This window comes from Xenopus laevis, chromosome 6S, assembly GCF_017654675.1.
Source record: "Xenopus laevis strain J_2021 chromosome 6S, Xenopus_laevis_v10.1, whole genome shotgun sequence".
NCBI lineage: Eukaryota > Metazoa > Chordata > Amphibia > Anura > Pipidae > Xenopus > Xenopus laevis.
Window position 1 is genome coordinate 23796855 of NC_054382.1, and position 16206 is coordinate 23813060.

The following is a 16206-nucleotide window of genomic DNA, read 5'->3' on the forward strand; positions in this document are numbered from 1 at the left end:
TGGTCACATCGGTGGAACAGTCTGCTCTCCTTGGGCCTGTAGGTCTGTGCTGTCCCAGTTCATCCTCCAAGTTGTGGGCACACCATCTGTCTTTGGGGGTCTGTAGCCTTTCCAGATATGGAGCCAGTCTGTATTCCCTCCCCAGTGATTGCTAGATGGAAAGTTTTAGGGAGTTTGGTTTTTTATTACTCAAATCACAGATGTATTGCTCTTTGGATTTGTTTATTGTTTGTGTTACTTGGCCCTTTTCAGTTGGTGGGAGTCTTGGGTGGGCAGGGTGCTGATGAGTTGTCTCAGGGCACATGGTTTCCCCGGGGGCTCGTGGTTCAGCCAGGCTTTATGGTAGGTCATGGGGTTGTTGTTCTGTAAGTGTTCCCAGAATGAGAGCACCCTCTTCTGTATGGCAAACAGTAGGGGAAATCTGCCCAGCTTGGCCTGACAGGCAGAGTTTGTGGTGCTCCGTTCGACCTGGAGAAGGTGCTTACAGAATTCCAAGCGGAATATTTATATGGGGCTAGAATCCCATTTGGATTGATCTGGGTAAGTGACAGGACCCCACACCTCACTACCGTGGAGGAGTATTGGAGTGATTACACTGTCAAAACTTTTAAGCCAGATTCTCACCAGTAGTTTACAGTGGTGCAGGTATCTTCTGATGGCATAGAAGGTCCTGCACACCTTGTCTTTTAGGACAACTATAGCTGGTTTAAAGTTTCTTGATTTCTAGGCCAAGGTAGGTATAGCTGTCAGTGCCACTCAGTGCACAGTTGTTTAGTATGAAGGAAGGATTTTTGCTTTGTTTACTCTTCATCTGAAACACCATGAACTTTGTTTTGTTTGGGTTAATGGGCAGGAACTTGGCCTCAGTGTCGTGTAGTTTCAGTCCTGGTGCAGAGGAGGAATCTAAAACTGCTCCAGTATATCTCTGACTATAAAGTTACAGGAACTGACCAGCAAGTGGCACTGTTACAACAATCATTATATTGGCACTTAATAAAAGCTTTGCTTCTCTCTTTATGGAACCTGGCTAAAAACAGGTTTGATGTGTTTTGTGTCTTGCACATAGTCATAAGCATAAAAGCCAAATACTTACTTCTGGTTTTAAAGGAGAACTAAACCCTAAAAATAAATAGGGCTTAAAATGCTATGTCTTATAGACTGAGCTTATTGCACCAGTCTAAAGTTTCAGCCTCTCAATAGCATCAATGATCCAGGACTTCAAACTTGTCACTGGGGGGTCACCATCTTGCAAAGTGTCTGTGACACTCACATGCTCAGTGGGCTCTGAGCAGCTGTTGAGAAGCCAAGCTTAGGGGTTGTCGCAAATTATCAAGCAAAAAATGAGGTTCGCCTGTAATATATGCTGATGCTACAGGGCTGATTATTACATTCTGATGCTAATTGCACTGGTTTCTGTGCTGCCATGTAGTAATTATCTGTATGAATTGCTAATCAAGCCTTATATTGTGACATTTATATTCCATGTGTACTGTATATTTTGAGTCTGTTCCTAAGCTCAGTAACTGACAGCAGCATAGAGCATGTGCAGTGAATCAGCAGAAAAAAATATAGGGCGCTACTGGGGCATCTTTGGAGACACAGATCTTTACTGCTAAAGGACTGTGGTTGCCTTGAGCTGGTACAGAAGCCCAAAACATAATGTACAACATTTCTAGCCTACATCTTTAGTTTTACTTTCCTTGTCCTTTAAAGGGAAGAAGCTAAAAGCCTCACCCACACAATTAACCCTACTATCCAACTTTTAACATTACAATCTCATTACAGCCTGGTTCCTTTCTTCATTCATAATAAATATAATCTCATTACAAACATGATACTCCAGATAGAACTACCAATATATACACACTTCCAATATATTTATAAATATACAAAATATATACAAACAAATTCCATTAGGGATACAGCATATGAAAGGTCAATAAATCAATATTAAACTCTAAAAACTCACTGCTATAAAATTCCAAAGAGTAAATGTACCCTTTATTTGCAACTTTTAAACTTCATTGTCAACACATTGTTTCCAAAATGGACAGCTGTGGTGTTTATACAAATGACCTGTAGATGTCAATTCTCTTGCAATGGAGGGAGAATGGATTACAAAACCTTTATGATATAGTAGATATCAACCACGCAGTACTGTCTCGGGAAAAAATTATAGAAAAATTCCCATTCACTACATCACATCACGACATCACATATATTTTTAAGTTTTAATATCCTCCACTTTGCAAAACACAATTACCTGATAGAGATAAAACCAATCCTTTTAATCAAATATGGAAAAACAATTATACAAAATCACAAATATATCAAACAATTAGAACAGTACTTGAAATTGAAAATGAACAAAGACCAAACTTCACATGGACCACAGAAATCCCAAACACCACAACTCCTGAAATTCTTAAACAACATACAAACATCATGAAGCTACTTCCAGTGAGTAGATATCAAGAAATGACTCTTCAGATATTCCACAATTCATACCTAACTCCAATCAGGAGATATAAAATGGGAAAGCTGCCCTCCGATAACTGCCTCAGATGCCACTTCCCTAAAGCAAACCTAATACATAACCTGCGGTCATGCCCATTATTGTAACATCTTTGGAAAGAAGTAGCAGAATATGGTGCTCAGGTGACTGGTAAACCTCACAGTTTACACATGCAGACAGGCCCGGACTGGGAGTCAAAATAGGCCCTGCCATTCCAAGTACAGAGGCCCAAACAGCCCCCTACCAGCCCACTATATGGTAACTTTCTATGGAACCATACAGCAGCCCCTCTGGCATTTGCCAGAACCCACAGATTGCCAGTCCGGGCCTGCATGCAGATATACAACATGGTACGATACGACATTATTAACAGAACAACCATTGGTCATGGAGTCATCCCAGCACCTTGGGAATATGCAACAAGAACAAAGACAACCAGACTACGCACCTCCCAGGAGTCATCAAATCAATAGGTTGTTAACCTCCCATCCACAAAATTCTCTATAGGGTATCAACACGGAAGTCATACAAGCTGATTGTTAGAAATGTTATCATGATAATATTATTGTAATGTTGTTATACTGTTGATATACAATGTTATTGGAATAGAAGGAAATCCTGTTGTACAATCAATATTAACCAACAGATATGTCAAAAATTCCAAATAAAAACAAGGTTTTTTTTTTTAAACCTTCCACCCCTATTTACAGTAATAGGAAATAATCGATTTGAATACACCAACTTTTGTGTCCCCCAAATGTCTCAAAAAATTCCCTGTATTCTACAAGGATCCGGAGCCAAAAGGATATATAAATTGTTTTATTTGAGTAAATTGTTTTATTAATATATCTATTTAATACATACAAATGTATCTCATCCCAGGAATCTGTATCTTTTTAATTATTTATAATGTATCATTTTTAAATGTATTGATTGCAAGTATTTATCCTTTTTATCTCCTTTTTTGAATGGTATTCGTTGATAATTGAGATAAGGTAACCAATTATGCCAATTAGGAAGACTACAAAGGAGTGACCAAGTAAAGTGAACTTTAGCCTCTGAGGAAGTGATTGACTCACGAAACGCGTTAGGCAGAGTATTCTTATCTGAAGTGTTAGTGATTACTATGTTTTATAATTAAAAACATTCAAATATTTGAGTTTCCCTTTGTTGCTCGTATAATTCCCCAGTACAAGGTATCTTTTATCCGCTAACTGACCCCGTGAGGACCTGACCGCGGTTGAACTAGGAAGTGGATGAGAAGACGCCGAGACTGTGCGACACGAGGCAACTAATGTGTCCGTGAGTAGGATCGCAAGGACAGCGAGCGAGCGCAGCATATTGTGAAACCGTGAGGAGAGCAGCGACACCACGTAGAAGGAAGGGCTGAGCCTTACCACACTGCGGATCTATACCAACTTGCAGCCGTGTCCGGGAAATCCCGTAAGTACCAACTAAGCAGGGCCCTGATACCGGCTTCTACGATATTTCACATTGGTGTGCCTTTTTCTTTTCTTTTGTTTTTAAAGATAAGAAACGATCGATGGCTGCAGGGACTGTGAACGTAATATTCGGACAAATCCTTTTGGCTCCGGATCCTTGTAGAATACAGGGAATTTTTTGAGACATTTGGGGGACACAAAAGTTGGTGTATTTTAATTATAAACGGAAGCGCATACAAAATCAAATGTTTTAATATTATTTAGGGGTGGAATCCCTCTGTACTTTGCGCATCCAGTGTTTTATTTTTGCGCAAGATATATATTGCTATATACCTAATAATCGATTTGAATCTGGATTCGAAAGTAGAAATCTCATGATATCTTTAGATATCTTTAGATAAGGTGGTCTGGAGGGTGCAGAGTGCCTCACCAGCCATACATGACATCTTTAATGGGTTTTGTATCAGAAGTACCCCCTTCCAATAGCTATAGGTTACAGAGTAACAACATACATGGCCACTATGCTCTTACTCACGGACCACATTCTTGGCAAAGCATTCTTGGATGTCCCCCTCAAATTCACTTTTACTCTCAACACCATTACTATCTAAGCAAACTCATGAACAAATACTCATGTATCAGGGTTTGCTCAGATAGTGATGGCGCAGTGAATGTATGGTCACATTGGGCATCACAAGTACTTGCAAACAAATAAGATTAAGACTCTAGGGAGATTTGGCTTGTATGGTCTATAAACTGGACTATACACTCATCAGTACAAATTATGTCCCTTTCCTACATTTAATAATTGAGATGTGTTAAAGGAACAGTAACACCAAAAAATGAAAGTGCTTTAAAGTAATGAAAATATCATGTAGTGTTGCCCTGCACTGGTAAAACCGATCTGTTTGCTTCAGAAACACTACTATAGTTCATATAAACAAGCTGCTGTGGAGCAATGGCAGAAATTGAAAAACGGCTATATGGCACAGGTTAACTAATGGATAACAGATAACACCATTAGGCAGACAGAGCTTATTTGTTGTCTGCTGTGTAACCTGAGCCTTTTCTCCTTTGAATGGCTGCCCCCATGGTTACACAGCAGCTTATTTATATAAACAATAGTAATTTTTTAAAGGATTTAATTGATGAGTAAAATAAAGCATTTCACTTACCAGATTCTTGAGGTAGTCATCTGGAAAATTTAAGATTTAAATTGACTTTTGATTATGATTTGGATATTGACCACCAAAGGGCAAGGTAAGGAACTTTGAACTTATGGTATCCCAAAACTCATAACAAACTGCAAGGTCCCCATCTCGGCTTGTGCCTCTAACAACCGCCTTTTGCTTTGGGAGGAGCCCTCTGCTACTTGGATGCCGCCAGGTCTTAAAGTGAGAGGACCAAGGAGTAAGTTCTTGGCAGGAAAGGGAATCAGATTTTGGATTTATTGTTTTGGGTTTAATGTTTAAATTATGTTTTAGTAGACTAAGGGTATGGAGATCCAAACTACAGAAAGACCCTATATCCAGAAAACCTCAGATTCCAATCATATATTTCTGGATAACAGATCCCATACCTGTATAAATAATAGCAAAATTGAGCACTTTCATAATAACCCTTAAAACTATATTTTCATAATAATCTGGTGGAGATAAAAGACTCCTGGAAGTGGTGGTTAAAACTAAGTTAGTGAAAAAAGGAAAGTCTTTTGAAGTTACTCTGTTCATACCTGACAAGTGAAACATCAATTATCCATCGATCAGCATTCGGTTTGGCTGATATTACCTTAGGTGGTGCTGTTGCTTTAAATTCATTATATTACGAGTATAACAACTTCTTATGACATTGTGTTTTTTACACCTTGTACCTTCCCTATGCTTACAAAATCACTGTGGCTACTGTCTCCTAATCATTGTCCCTAGAGATAGCCGAAACAAATAACAGTAGTAAAATAGCACGGGAGTAGAGCACCATGCAAAGATATATGCAAAGTACCTTCTCATTTATAGTGCAAAGACCAAGAAAGTCTGTGACACGTCTATGACTTGTGCATGCTATAAACACCCAGAAATAATCATATTAACAGAAAAACATAATCTCTTTATTGGCTATCAATGAATAAACTGACCATCACATTAAAATCAAATCAAGGCTATACATAAACATGACCAATGAAACTGATGTCATTGCTTGGCTTTCCATACACCCTGTGAGTTCCGAAAATTCCTAGAATGTCAAAGGATCTGTGATATGAGATACTGCCTGTGTGTCTCTAAGATTAGAATAGCAAAAGAAAAAAATAATAATTACCCCATAATATGTGCTCAGCTCAGCCTCAGGTAAGTCCTTCTAGCCAAAATTCACAAGCCATGCAACAGGAGAAGTTCTAGTCCAGGCACGCTACCGATCAGAAAGCATGCGCTGGCCCAGGTCAAAACAAGAAAAGAAAGAAGGAAGATTAGGACATAATGCTCATCCAGAGGTACCTGGGCCAGTGCAATTTTCAGGAGCTGCCCTGGGGTATCATGAAAGTGATTATAAACCAGTGCTTACACCTTTCCTTATCCTTTAAATTATGTTGATCCAAATAACAGATAGTCCCCAATCTGGAAACTCCAAGCTTTGTATATAATGTATTGATAATACTGATCTAAATAACAGGCATTTTGTTTTCTTGTTATAGCCATTCCTTCTTTTTAAGTTTTATATACTTTCAGATATTAATTTACATTCACTTCTCTGCAAATGTCCTGCAAGTGTTAATGACGACTAAGGGAAGTTTGAACAGTAACCACTGGACCATCAACAAAAATGTCAAGAGACTAGAAAGACGGAAACCACAAGACACCTTCACCAATGAACAGCGGACCTGCATTTAAAGCTTGCATAATTATAGTGCTAGCTAGCTCATGTACTTCCCATTTTGTATAACTGTAGACAGTCATACTGATGTACAAAGGTATTAAAGGAATTGTTCAGTGTAAAAATAAGAACTGGGTAAATACAGTAGATAGGCTGTGCAAAATAAAAAATGTTTCTAATATAGTTAGTTAGCCAACAATGTAATGTATTAAGGCTGGAGTGATTTGATGTATAACATGTCAGTCAGAACACTACTTCCTGCTTTTCAGCTCTCTTGGTTTACACTGACTGGTTACCCTGGTTACCAGGCAGTGACCAATCAGAGACTTGAGGGGGGGCCACATGGGTCATATCTGTTGCTTTTGAATCTGAGCTGAATGCTGAGGATCAATTACAAACTCACTGAACAGAAATGTACCATGTGGCCCCCCTTCAAGTCGCTGACTAACTCAGAGTTATAGAGCTAAAAAGCAGGAAGTTGGATTATGGCTGTTTTATTAGACATCTGTTCACTCCAGCCTTTATAAATTACATTTTTGGCTAACTAACTATATTAGAAACATTTTTTTATTGTGCACAGCCTATCTATTTACACAGTTTTTATTTTCACATTGAACTATTCCTTTAAAAGTGCAATGCAAAAACTATTTCAGTGCTTTGTCCAATGATATTGCCGTCTACAATAAACCACGAGAAAGATATACATTCAGAAGTAAAGGGATCTGAAGTTTCTCTGCTCAGAAAAGAGATCACAAGCCTCATATCCCCTTTTCCATCTCCCTCCTGAGGAAAACCAGAAGATATATCATATAAAATAAAATAAAATGAGCTTTATTGGCAGGACCAAATAAGTTTAGCATTGCCAAAGCAGGTAGAGGGGTGAAATGGGTGGATTTAGGGGGGACAGTATACAGGGCCGCCATTAGAAATCACGGGGCCCCGTACAACAAAATTTTTGGGGCCCCCTGGGCCCCGCCCACACTGACGACCAAGCTCCACCCCATATCCCGCCCACTCCACATCGCAGTTAAAAGACCGCACAGACATCAGCGTTAAAAAAGTAACCCCCCCCACACAAGTTGTAAAAAGCTATTGATGGTCAGGGCCCCCTTATAAAAAAAATTGGGGCCCCAAAAAAAAAAAAAAAATATTTTTTTTTTTTAAAAAAAACTGTTTTTTTTATAAGAAAAAAAAAACTTGGGGCCCCAACAAAAAAAATGTAAAAAAAACTAAAAAATAAACAAACATTGGTGGCAGGGGCCCCCTTATAAGTTAAAAACAAATTGGGGCCCCAAAAAAAAATTTGAAAAAAAAAATTTGAAAAAAAAAAATTTTTTTTTGAAAAAAAACATTGGCGGCAGGGGCCCCCTTATAAGTTAAAAATAAATTGGGGCCCCAAAAAAAAATTTGAAAAAAAATTTTATTTTGAAAATAAAAAAAAATGGTGGCAGGGGCCCCCTTACAAGTTAAAAACAAATTGGGGCCCCCAAAAAAAATTTGAAAAAAAAATAATTTTTTTTGAAAAAAAACTGGTGGCAGGGGCCCCCTTACAAGTTAAAAAATTTGGGGCCACCAAAAAGAAAATTAATTTTTTTTTTTTTTTTTTAAAAAAACAATAGTGGCAAGGGGCCCCTTACGAGTTAAAAAAAAAATTGGGGCCCCAAAAAAAAGTTTTAAAAAAAAGATTGGTGGCAGGGGCCTATAGAATATTAAAATAATACATTGGTGGCCAGGGGATTAAAAAAAAAAAAAAACACAAACTGTTGTTCAGTAGGATTGAACTCATGGCTTCAGTACTTCAACTTCGCCTCCTTTCGTGACTTCGGGTCTTTTCACCGCTTCAGGACTTCAATTTCGGCTGTTTACGTGACTTCGGGTCTTTGCGCTGCTTCAGGACTTCGGCTGTTTTCGTGACTTCGGGTCTTTTCGGCGCTTCGTGACTTCGGCTTTTTCCGTGACTTCGGGTCTTTTCGGCGCTTCGTGACTTCGGCTTTTTCCGTGACTTCGGGTCTTTTCGGCGCATCGGCTTCGGCTTTTCGGCACTTCCGCATTCGGCACGCAAGAGGCAAGACGTACGGCTCGGGCGCTCGTAAGGGGGGCCCGGATCTTCAAAAAATGCAGCGCTGCCGGGCCCCCCTTCATGCCCGGGCCCGGTACGCTTGTCCCCCCTGTGCCCCCCTGATGGCGGCCCTGACAGTATATGGGAGTAGAGAAAATTCCTGTTTCTCTCAGTCAGTGTCGGACTGGCCCGGCGGGACACCGGGAAAAAACCCGGTGGGCCCCGAACCTCGTGGGCCCCCGCCGGGCCAGACCCCCGTACATATAGAAATTTTCGGGAAAAAAAAGTTTTCGCCGATGCGCATCGCCGCTCGCGCATGCGCACAAGAAGCGCCGCTCGCGCATGCGCAAGAGAAGCGCCGATCGCGCATGCGCATGGCAGCGTTCCAGCGGCCGAATTCGGTGCGGCGCAGTAGGGGGCGGGGGGCCCTGGACCAGCAGTCCCGGTGGGCCCCGGGCCCCCCAGTCCGACCCTGCTCTCAGTCTATGACAGTCTCTTGCATAATGTGTAGCTATTGCTACTGTCAGCGTGTCTTCTCACAGTAGGTTGTGGATTTTCCTCTCTTCTTTTATTGATGTGAAGTCTGGGATGTGATAGGAGAATCTCTGAAAATGAGTGTTCCTCAGTGCTGAGTATTTGGAGCACTATAGCAGGCAGTGGGCCTCGTCCTTCACTGCCTCCTGGTCACATCGGTGGAACAGTCTGCTCTCCTTGGGCCTGTAGGTCTGTGCTGTCCCAGTTCAATCTCCAAGTTGTGGGCACACCATCTGTCTTTGTGGGTCTGTAGCCTTTCCAGATATGGGGCCAGTCCGTATTCCCTCCCCAGTGATTGCTAGATGGAAAGTTTTTTGGAGGAATTGTTTATTGTTTGTGTTACTTGGCCCTTTTCAGTTGGTGGGAGTCTTGGGTGGGCAGGGTTGCTCATGAGTTGTGTCAGGGCACATGGTTTCCCTGGGCAGAGTTTGTGGTGCTCTGTTCGACCTGGCGAAGGTGCTTACAGAATTCCAAGCGGAATATTTCTATTGGGCTAGAATCCCATTTGGATTGGTCTGGGTAAGTGACAGGACCCCAAACCTCACTACCATAGAGGAGGATTGGAGTGATTACACTGTCAAAACTTTTAAGACAGATTCTCATCAGTAGTTTACAGTGGTGCAGGTATCTTCTGATGGCATAGAAGGTGCTGCACGCCTTGTCTTTTAGCAGGAGCTATTGCTGGTTTAAAGTTTCCTGATTTCTAGGCCAAGGTAGGTATAGCTGTCAGTGCCACTCAGTGCACAGTTGTTTAGTATGAAGGAAGGATTTTTGCTTTGTTTACTCTTCTTCTGGAACACCATGACCCCTTTAATTGATTTTGTAAGGAACAAACTTGGTGACAATAAGTTCCCTATCAGATGGAGTAATTTAGCAATGTTTCTGATGGATCTTGATTCTATCACATGGATAGCTGTGGAACTACTAACAGGATGGCTAACTATTTCTGTATTATGGCTTTAATCTGATAGAATTGGTCACTATACTGTATGTAGTGATAAATGTAATGTTCCCTTGTCTCTGTATTTACCTCAACTTTATTTAACTTGCTATCCTGTCTCAATAAACTCTCTCTGTCTTTATGTAAAGCTCCTAAGAAGCCTGAAACTAATTGCACAATGTTATAGCCTCTTTGCATAAGGCACATGCTTGTAGGACAAAGTCCTCCATATCACTACACATTTTATGTGACTAGGAACATTCTTTCCTATATAGTGTACTTACTATACTGTTATCCTTTCCTGTCAATCTGATATCTAAATAATCAAGGGTTTGCTGATTGAAATTATAAAATTATATATGAACTGCAAATTCAGGTTATTATTTGAGAGCTGGTCAACCATTTGTATTGAACTCTCTTTTGACATAGACCATATAAAGATTCTCTAGTGAAAAAAGGTTGGGGACCCCTGATTCAGGCAGCAGTGTAGCTAGAGATAACTGTGCCCGAAGCAAATCATTTTTCAGGCCCCCAATATGCCTAGAGGTTTGCCAATATTTATTGAAATTGTATAGGAATTAGGGCCTCATGAGTCCCCTATACCTCCCAGGCCCCAGACCCTGCAGATGAAGAGCAGCCCCACAATGATGCTGCCACTCCCATACAAGAATCACACTAGCTGCAGGACTCACTTTATGCCGTTCCTACTTGTGAAACCTTTTCTTGCAGCATGTTCTTGCCAGTTCAGGTAAAGTGATATTTTAGACATTCTAAGAAGGTAAATTGCTCCATTTGCACCTCATGACCTTGCTTTCTATAAGAGATTAACTTGTGTGACTCATATGGAAAAACATTTACCTTTACATGGCAGATACATTCAACGCTTTTTTTAGCACATCCCATATATATGCCTCGCCATTCTGTCAATCCCTGCACTGGCTTCCGTTACCTTTCAGAATCAAATTCAAATTAATGACATTGACTTTCAAAGCACTTCATAACTCTGCCCCACCCTACACCTCTGAACTCATCTCTATATACTCACCCAACCGCTTACTACGCTCCTCTACTGACTTGCTACTCAACTCTTCTCTCATTACCTCCTCACATGCTCGCATTCAAGGCTTAAGAAGGCTGCACCCCTCCTCTGGAACTCTCTCCCACGGTCTGTCCGACTTTCTCCCAACCTTTCTGCTTTCAAGAAATCTCTTAAAACGCACTTCTTTCGAGAAGCCTACCCTCACTCTGCTTAACTACCAAATGCAACACCACATACAGTACCAACTTAATTCAATCTTGCCCACTCCCACACCTTGTGTATTACTCCCTTCCCTTTAGAGTGTATGCTCTTTTGCATAGGGCCTTCCTCACCTTTTTGTACCTGTATTGATTGTGATGTATGTAACTCCATATGTTCTATGTATATAATTCATGTTATTTAGTTGTATAATCACATTTACAGTGCTACCCAATATGTTGACGCTATATAAATACATGTTAATAATAATAACTAAGAGAGAATGTGATAAAAGAGCCTCTAGTACCTATAGGATATATATCCTCCAAGCTTTTTAATTTTCTTTTGACATGCAGCGAATTATCATGCATAGCACCGCACAGCAACAGTGTTAACTGATTTCAACTTCCCCTGTGGGTCTTAATCAAAGGGCACGGACATCAATGCTCAGTTGTCTTTGGGTGTCATTGTTGTCTGTTACCATGTGTAGCAGACCTACAAAACACAATGAAATCAGTTAAAAATATCACTGGCATATATTGGAATGCAGAAATATGCACTGCATGGCAAATTCAAAAGTTCAGACACGGCCCTAAAGGTAACTTTTAGTATGTTGTAGAATGGCTAACTCTAAGCAACTTTTCAATTGCCCTTAATTTTTTTTATTACAGTTTTCAGCTTTCAAAGGGAGTCACTGACCCCATCTAAAAATGCACGGTTACAGATTTATTGTTATGGCCACTTTTACTCATCTTTCTATTCAGGCCATCTCCAATTCATATTCCAGTTTGTATTTATATGAATGCATGGTTGATAGGGTAATTTGGACCCTGGCAACCAGATTGTTGATTGCAAACTGGAGAGCTTCCGAATAAATAGCCAAATAACTCAAAAACTACAAATTGCAGATTATCTCAGAATATCACTCTCTAGTCAAAAAAAGTTAATTTAAAGGTGAACAACTTCTTTAAAGGAATTGTTCAGTATAAAAATAAAAATTGTGTAAAATAAAAAATGTTTCTAATATAGTTAGTTAGCCAAAAATGTAATGTATAAAGGCTGGAGTGACTGGATGTCTAACATAATAGCCAGAACACTACTTCCTGCTTTGCCGCTTTCTTGGTTTCCACTGATTGGTTACCAGGCAGTAACCATTCAGTGACTTGACAGGGGGCTAGGGTTGCCACCTGGCTGGTATTTTACAGGCCTGGCTGGTAAAAATTATGCTTGATGCCAATGTTATTAGTAGGAAAAAAACAGTAAGAATATAGGAAGGCCAGTATTTTTTTTCCAGAAAAGGTGGCAACCCTAGGGGGGCACATTGGCCATAACGGTTTGCTTAATCTGAGCTGAATGCTGAGGATCAACGTGCCTGCCCCCCCCCCCAGTTTTGCACCATAGGCACGTGCCTACTGTGCCTACCCCTAGTTCTGGCCCTGAGTCCCATTAATATCTAGAACACCCAAATAGGGACTGAACCTAAATTTACCTTAAACCAAAGCTTCGGGGTGTGAGTGAAGTAAACCTTCCCCAGAAAACTCACTAACTGATCTTTAGGCTGGGCCACTTAGGAGTTAGACTAAGAGATTTGGAATCACAGCACTTGGGTATCAAGAGAATTGGGTCAGCACCACTGGGGATACATTACAAATGTACAGGGCTGTTAATCTGTATGGTACATACAGTTAGGTCCATAAATCTTTGGACAGAGACAATTTTTTTCTGATTTTGGTTCTGTACATTACCACAATGAATTTTAAAACAAACAACTCAGATGCAGTTGAACTTCAGACTTTCGTTATTGCAGCAATTTCTCGGATGGGGTTTTTCTGTTTTTGCAGCTTAAGGATGGCTTGTTTCACCTGCATGGAGAGCTCCTTTGACCGCATGTTGTCTGTTCACAGCAAAATCTTCAACATACAAGCACCCAAGGCTTTTATCTGCTTCATTGATAATGACTTAACAAAGGAATTGGCCACACATGCCCATGAAATAGCAATAGTCAATGGTCCCATTACTTTTGACCCTGAAATGAAGTGATTGCGTTAAAAAGGCTTTAGTTCCTCACATTTTTATGCAATCTTTTTGTTCAACCCACTGAATTAAATCTGAAAATTGTTTCATTTTAAATTCATTGTGGTAATTAGGGATGTAGCGAACCGCCGATTTGATGTTCGCGAACGCCGTTCGCGAACACCGGCAAAAAATGCGAACAGTTCGCAAACTGTCCGCGAACTTCGAACATCCGAAAATCGCTCGATTCGAACGATCGAAGGATTTTAATCGTCCGATCGAAGGATTTTCGTTCGAATTGAACGATCGAAGCCATTCGATCGAATGATTTCATTCAATCCAATGGCTTTGATCGTTCGATTCGAACGAAAATCCTTCGATTTTAGCGATCGAAGGAATAGAATGGTCGAATGGTCGAACGATTTTTGACGCGAACGCCTATTGGCGAACGTCGCGCGACGTTCGCGAACATTCGGCGGACGCGAACAGTCGAAGTTCGTGCGAACTAGTTCGCCGGCGAACAGTTCGCTACATCCCTAGTGGTAATGTACAGAACCAAAATGAGAAAAAAAGTTGTCTCTGTCCAAATATTTATGGACTAAATTGTATTTCGTGAAGGATGGAAAACTGTATGCGTAACAAAGCTCTGCCAGCGTATGCAGGGTTCCCAATAGGGTTGCCACCTGTTATGTCCTTAAAGGGGACCCGTCACCCAAAAAAAATTATTCCAAATCCTATTTTATCATGTTAGTCAAGCAAAAGGAACTTTAATTACACTGTATAAATTATTTGAATATTGTTTCCATCAGTCTGGGAACTCATAATTATATTAACCAGGAAGGAGCCATTTTGTGGACACTGTTATTAAGGCAAGTCTTGTATCATCTCAGAATCTTGTTTATGCACCTGGGGACAGGGACACAATGTCCATCCCCATGCCCTGGTTACACAATTAAATTGTTAAGAGAGCTGAGGGAATGTGGAGAGAGCAGTGACATCTAGGAAGTGCTGAATGGAAAGTGAAAGTAATTGTTTGCCCCGCCTCTATGCCTAGGCATAGAGGTGGGGTAGGCAATATTTGATTGACAGCTGATATTTTTAAATGAGTTTACAACAGCTATGAATGCTTTAATAAAAAAAAGAACTTGGCTTTCATATTTAATTTAAAAAGGACTTTTATTACACAGATTTTTATGTCTGGGTGACGGGTCCACTTTAATAGGGAAGAAAATTCAAAATATAAGAAGGGCGGTATTTTTTTTCCATTAAAAGTGGCAGCCCTAGTTGCCAGCCTGATGCTTTATGAAAATGTTATTAAAAATGTAGAGCAATGGATATTTCTTCCCAGTCAGGTGGCAACCCTAGAGCATACCTCCCAAATGTCCTGTTTTTAGAGGGACAGTCCCTCTTTTGACTGCTCAACCAGCAGTCCCTCATTTGTACTGGAATTCCCATTTTTATCTGCACTGAACAGCCAGAAAAATAAAAAAAGTTTCTAACTTAATGGGCTTTTGGCACTAGATAAGATACTTTTGTTACAATTTCTAGATACCGGTAAGCTAATAAGTAATTGTAACAATATAAGATAACAGGACCCTTGGGAAAAGTTAAGTTGGCCATAGAAGCAAAGATTTGATAGTACTAATCTTTGTTTCGTACGATTTTCGGGCCCTGTGTGGAGTGTCCCGACTTTTTCGTAATATGGTGATTGATCATTCAGTTGATCGGACAGGTTCGAAAATTTCTGTCGCCTACCGATAATATCTCTGCATGTATTGCCGATAAGTGGGAGACTGTCACCAGCTTTTGTCAGACATAAATTTCAAACGATTGCTGTCAGGGGCAGATAGGGTTGCCACCTGGCCGGTATTTTATTTTATTAATAGGGAAAAAAGATAAATAGGAAGGGCCGGTATTTTTTCCGGAAAAGGTGGCAACCCTAGGGGCAGAACATCTTTGGTCTTTGGCCAGCTTTAGACTCACAGCTTAAAAGGCAATTCACCGTCATTAGCAAAACCAGAGACGGAACTAGGTGGGGGCGGGCCCTGGTGCGGGCCGTGCAGCTGTGCCCCGCCCCCCACCCTCTTCCGTGCGGCGCTGCAGTAGGCTTGTGACTGCCGGGGGGCCCTGCGGGGGTGCGGGCCCTGGCCCAATTGCACCCCTGCTCCCCCGGTAGTTACGCCACTGAGCACAACTGTAATAACGAGAAAAAAAACACAGAAATATGTTCAAACTTTCATAACCTGTCAAATTTTGTAAAATTAACATGGTAATTACCACAAAAATGGGTGTGCTCAAACAAAAAATTTGCAATGTTGGGAGTTATGCTAGAGGGCAAGTACTATAATGATTTAGGGAGAACACTGTAGGTCAGGGGTCCCCAACCACCGGGCTGCGGACAGTCCTGAACTGCCCGTAATTAACGACGGCGCAGCCAAATTGGACGCGCAGTTGCCGCTGGGCCTCCCCCGACCCCCGCCTTGCAAAAAATGTTTCCTTTACACTAGGGATGCACCGAATCCAGGATTCTGCCTTTTTCAGCAGGATTCGGCCGAATCCTTCTGCCCGGCCGAACCGAATTCTAATTTGCATAAGCAAATT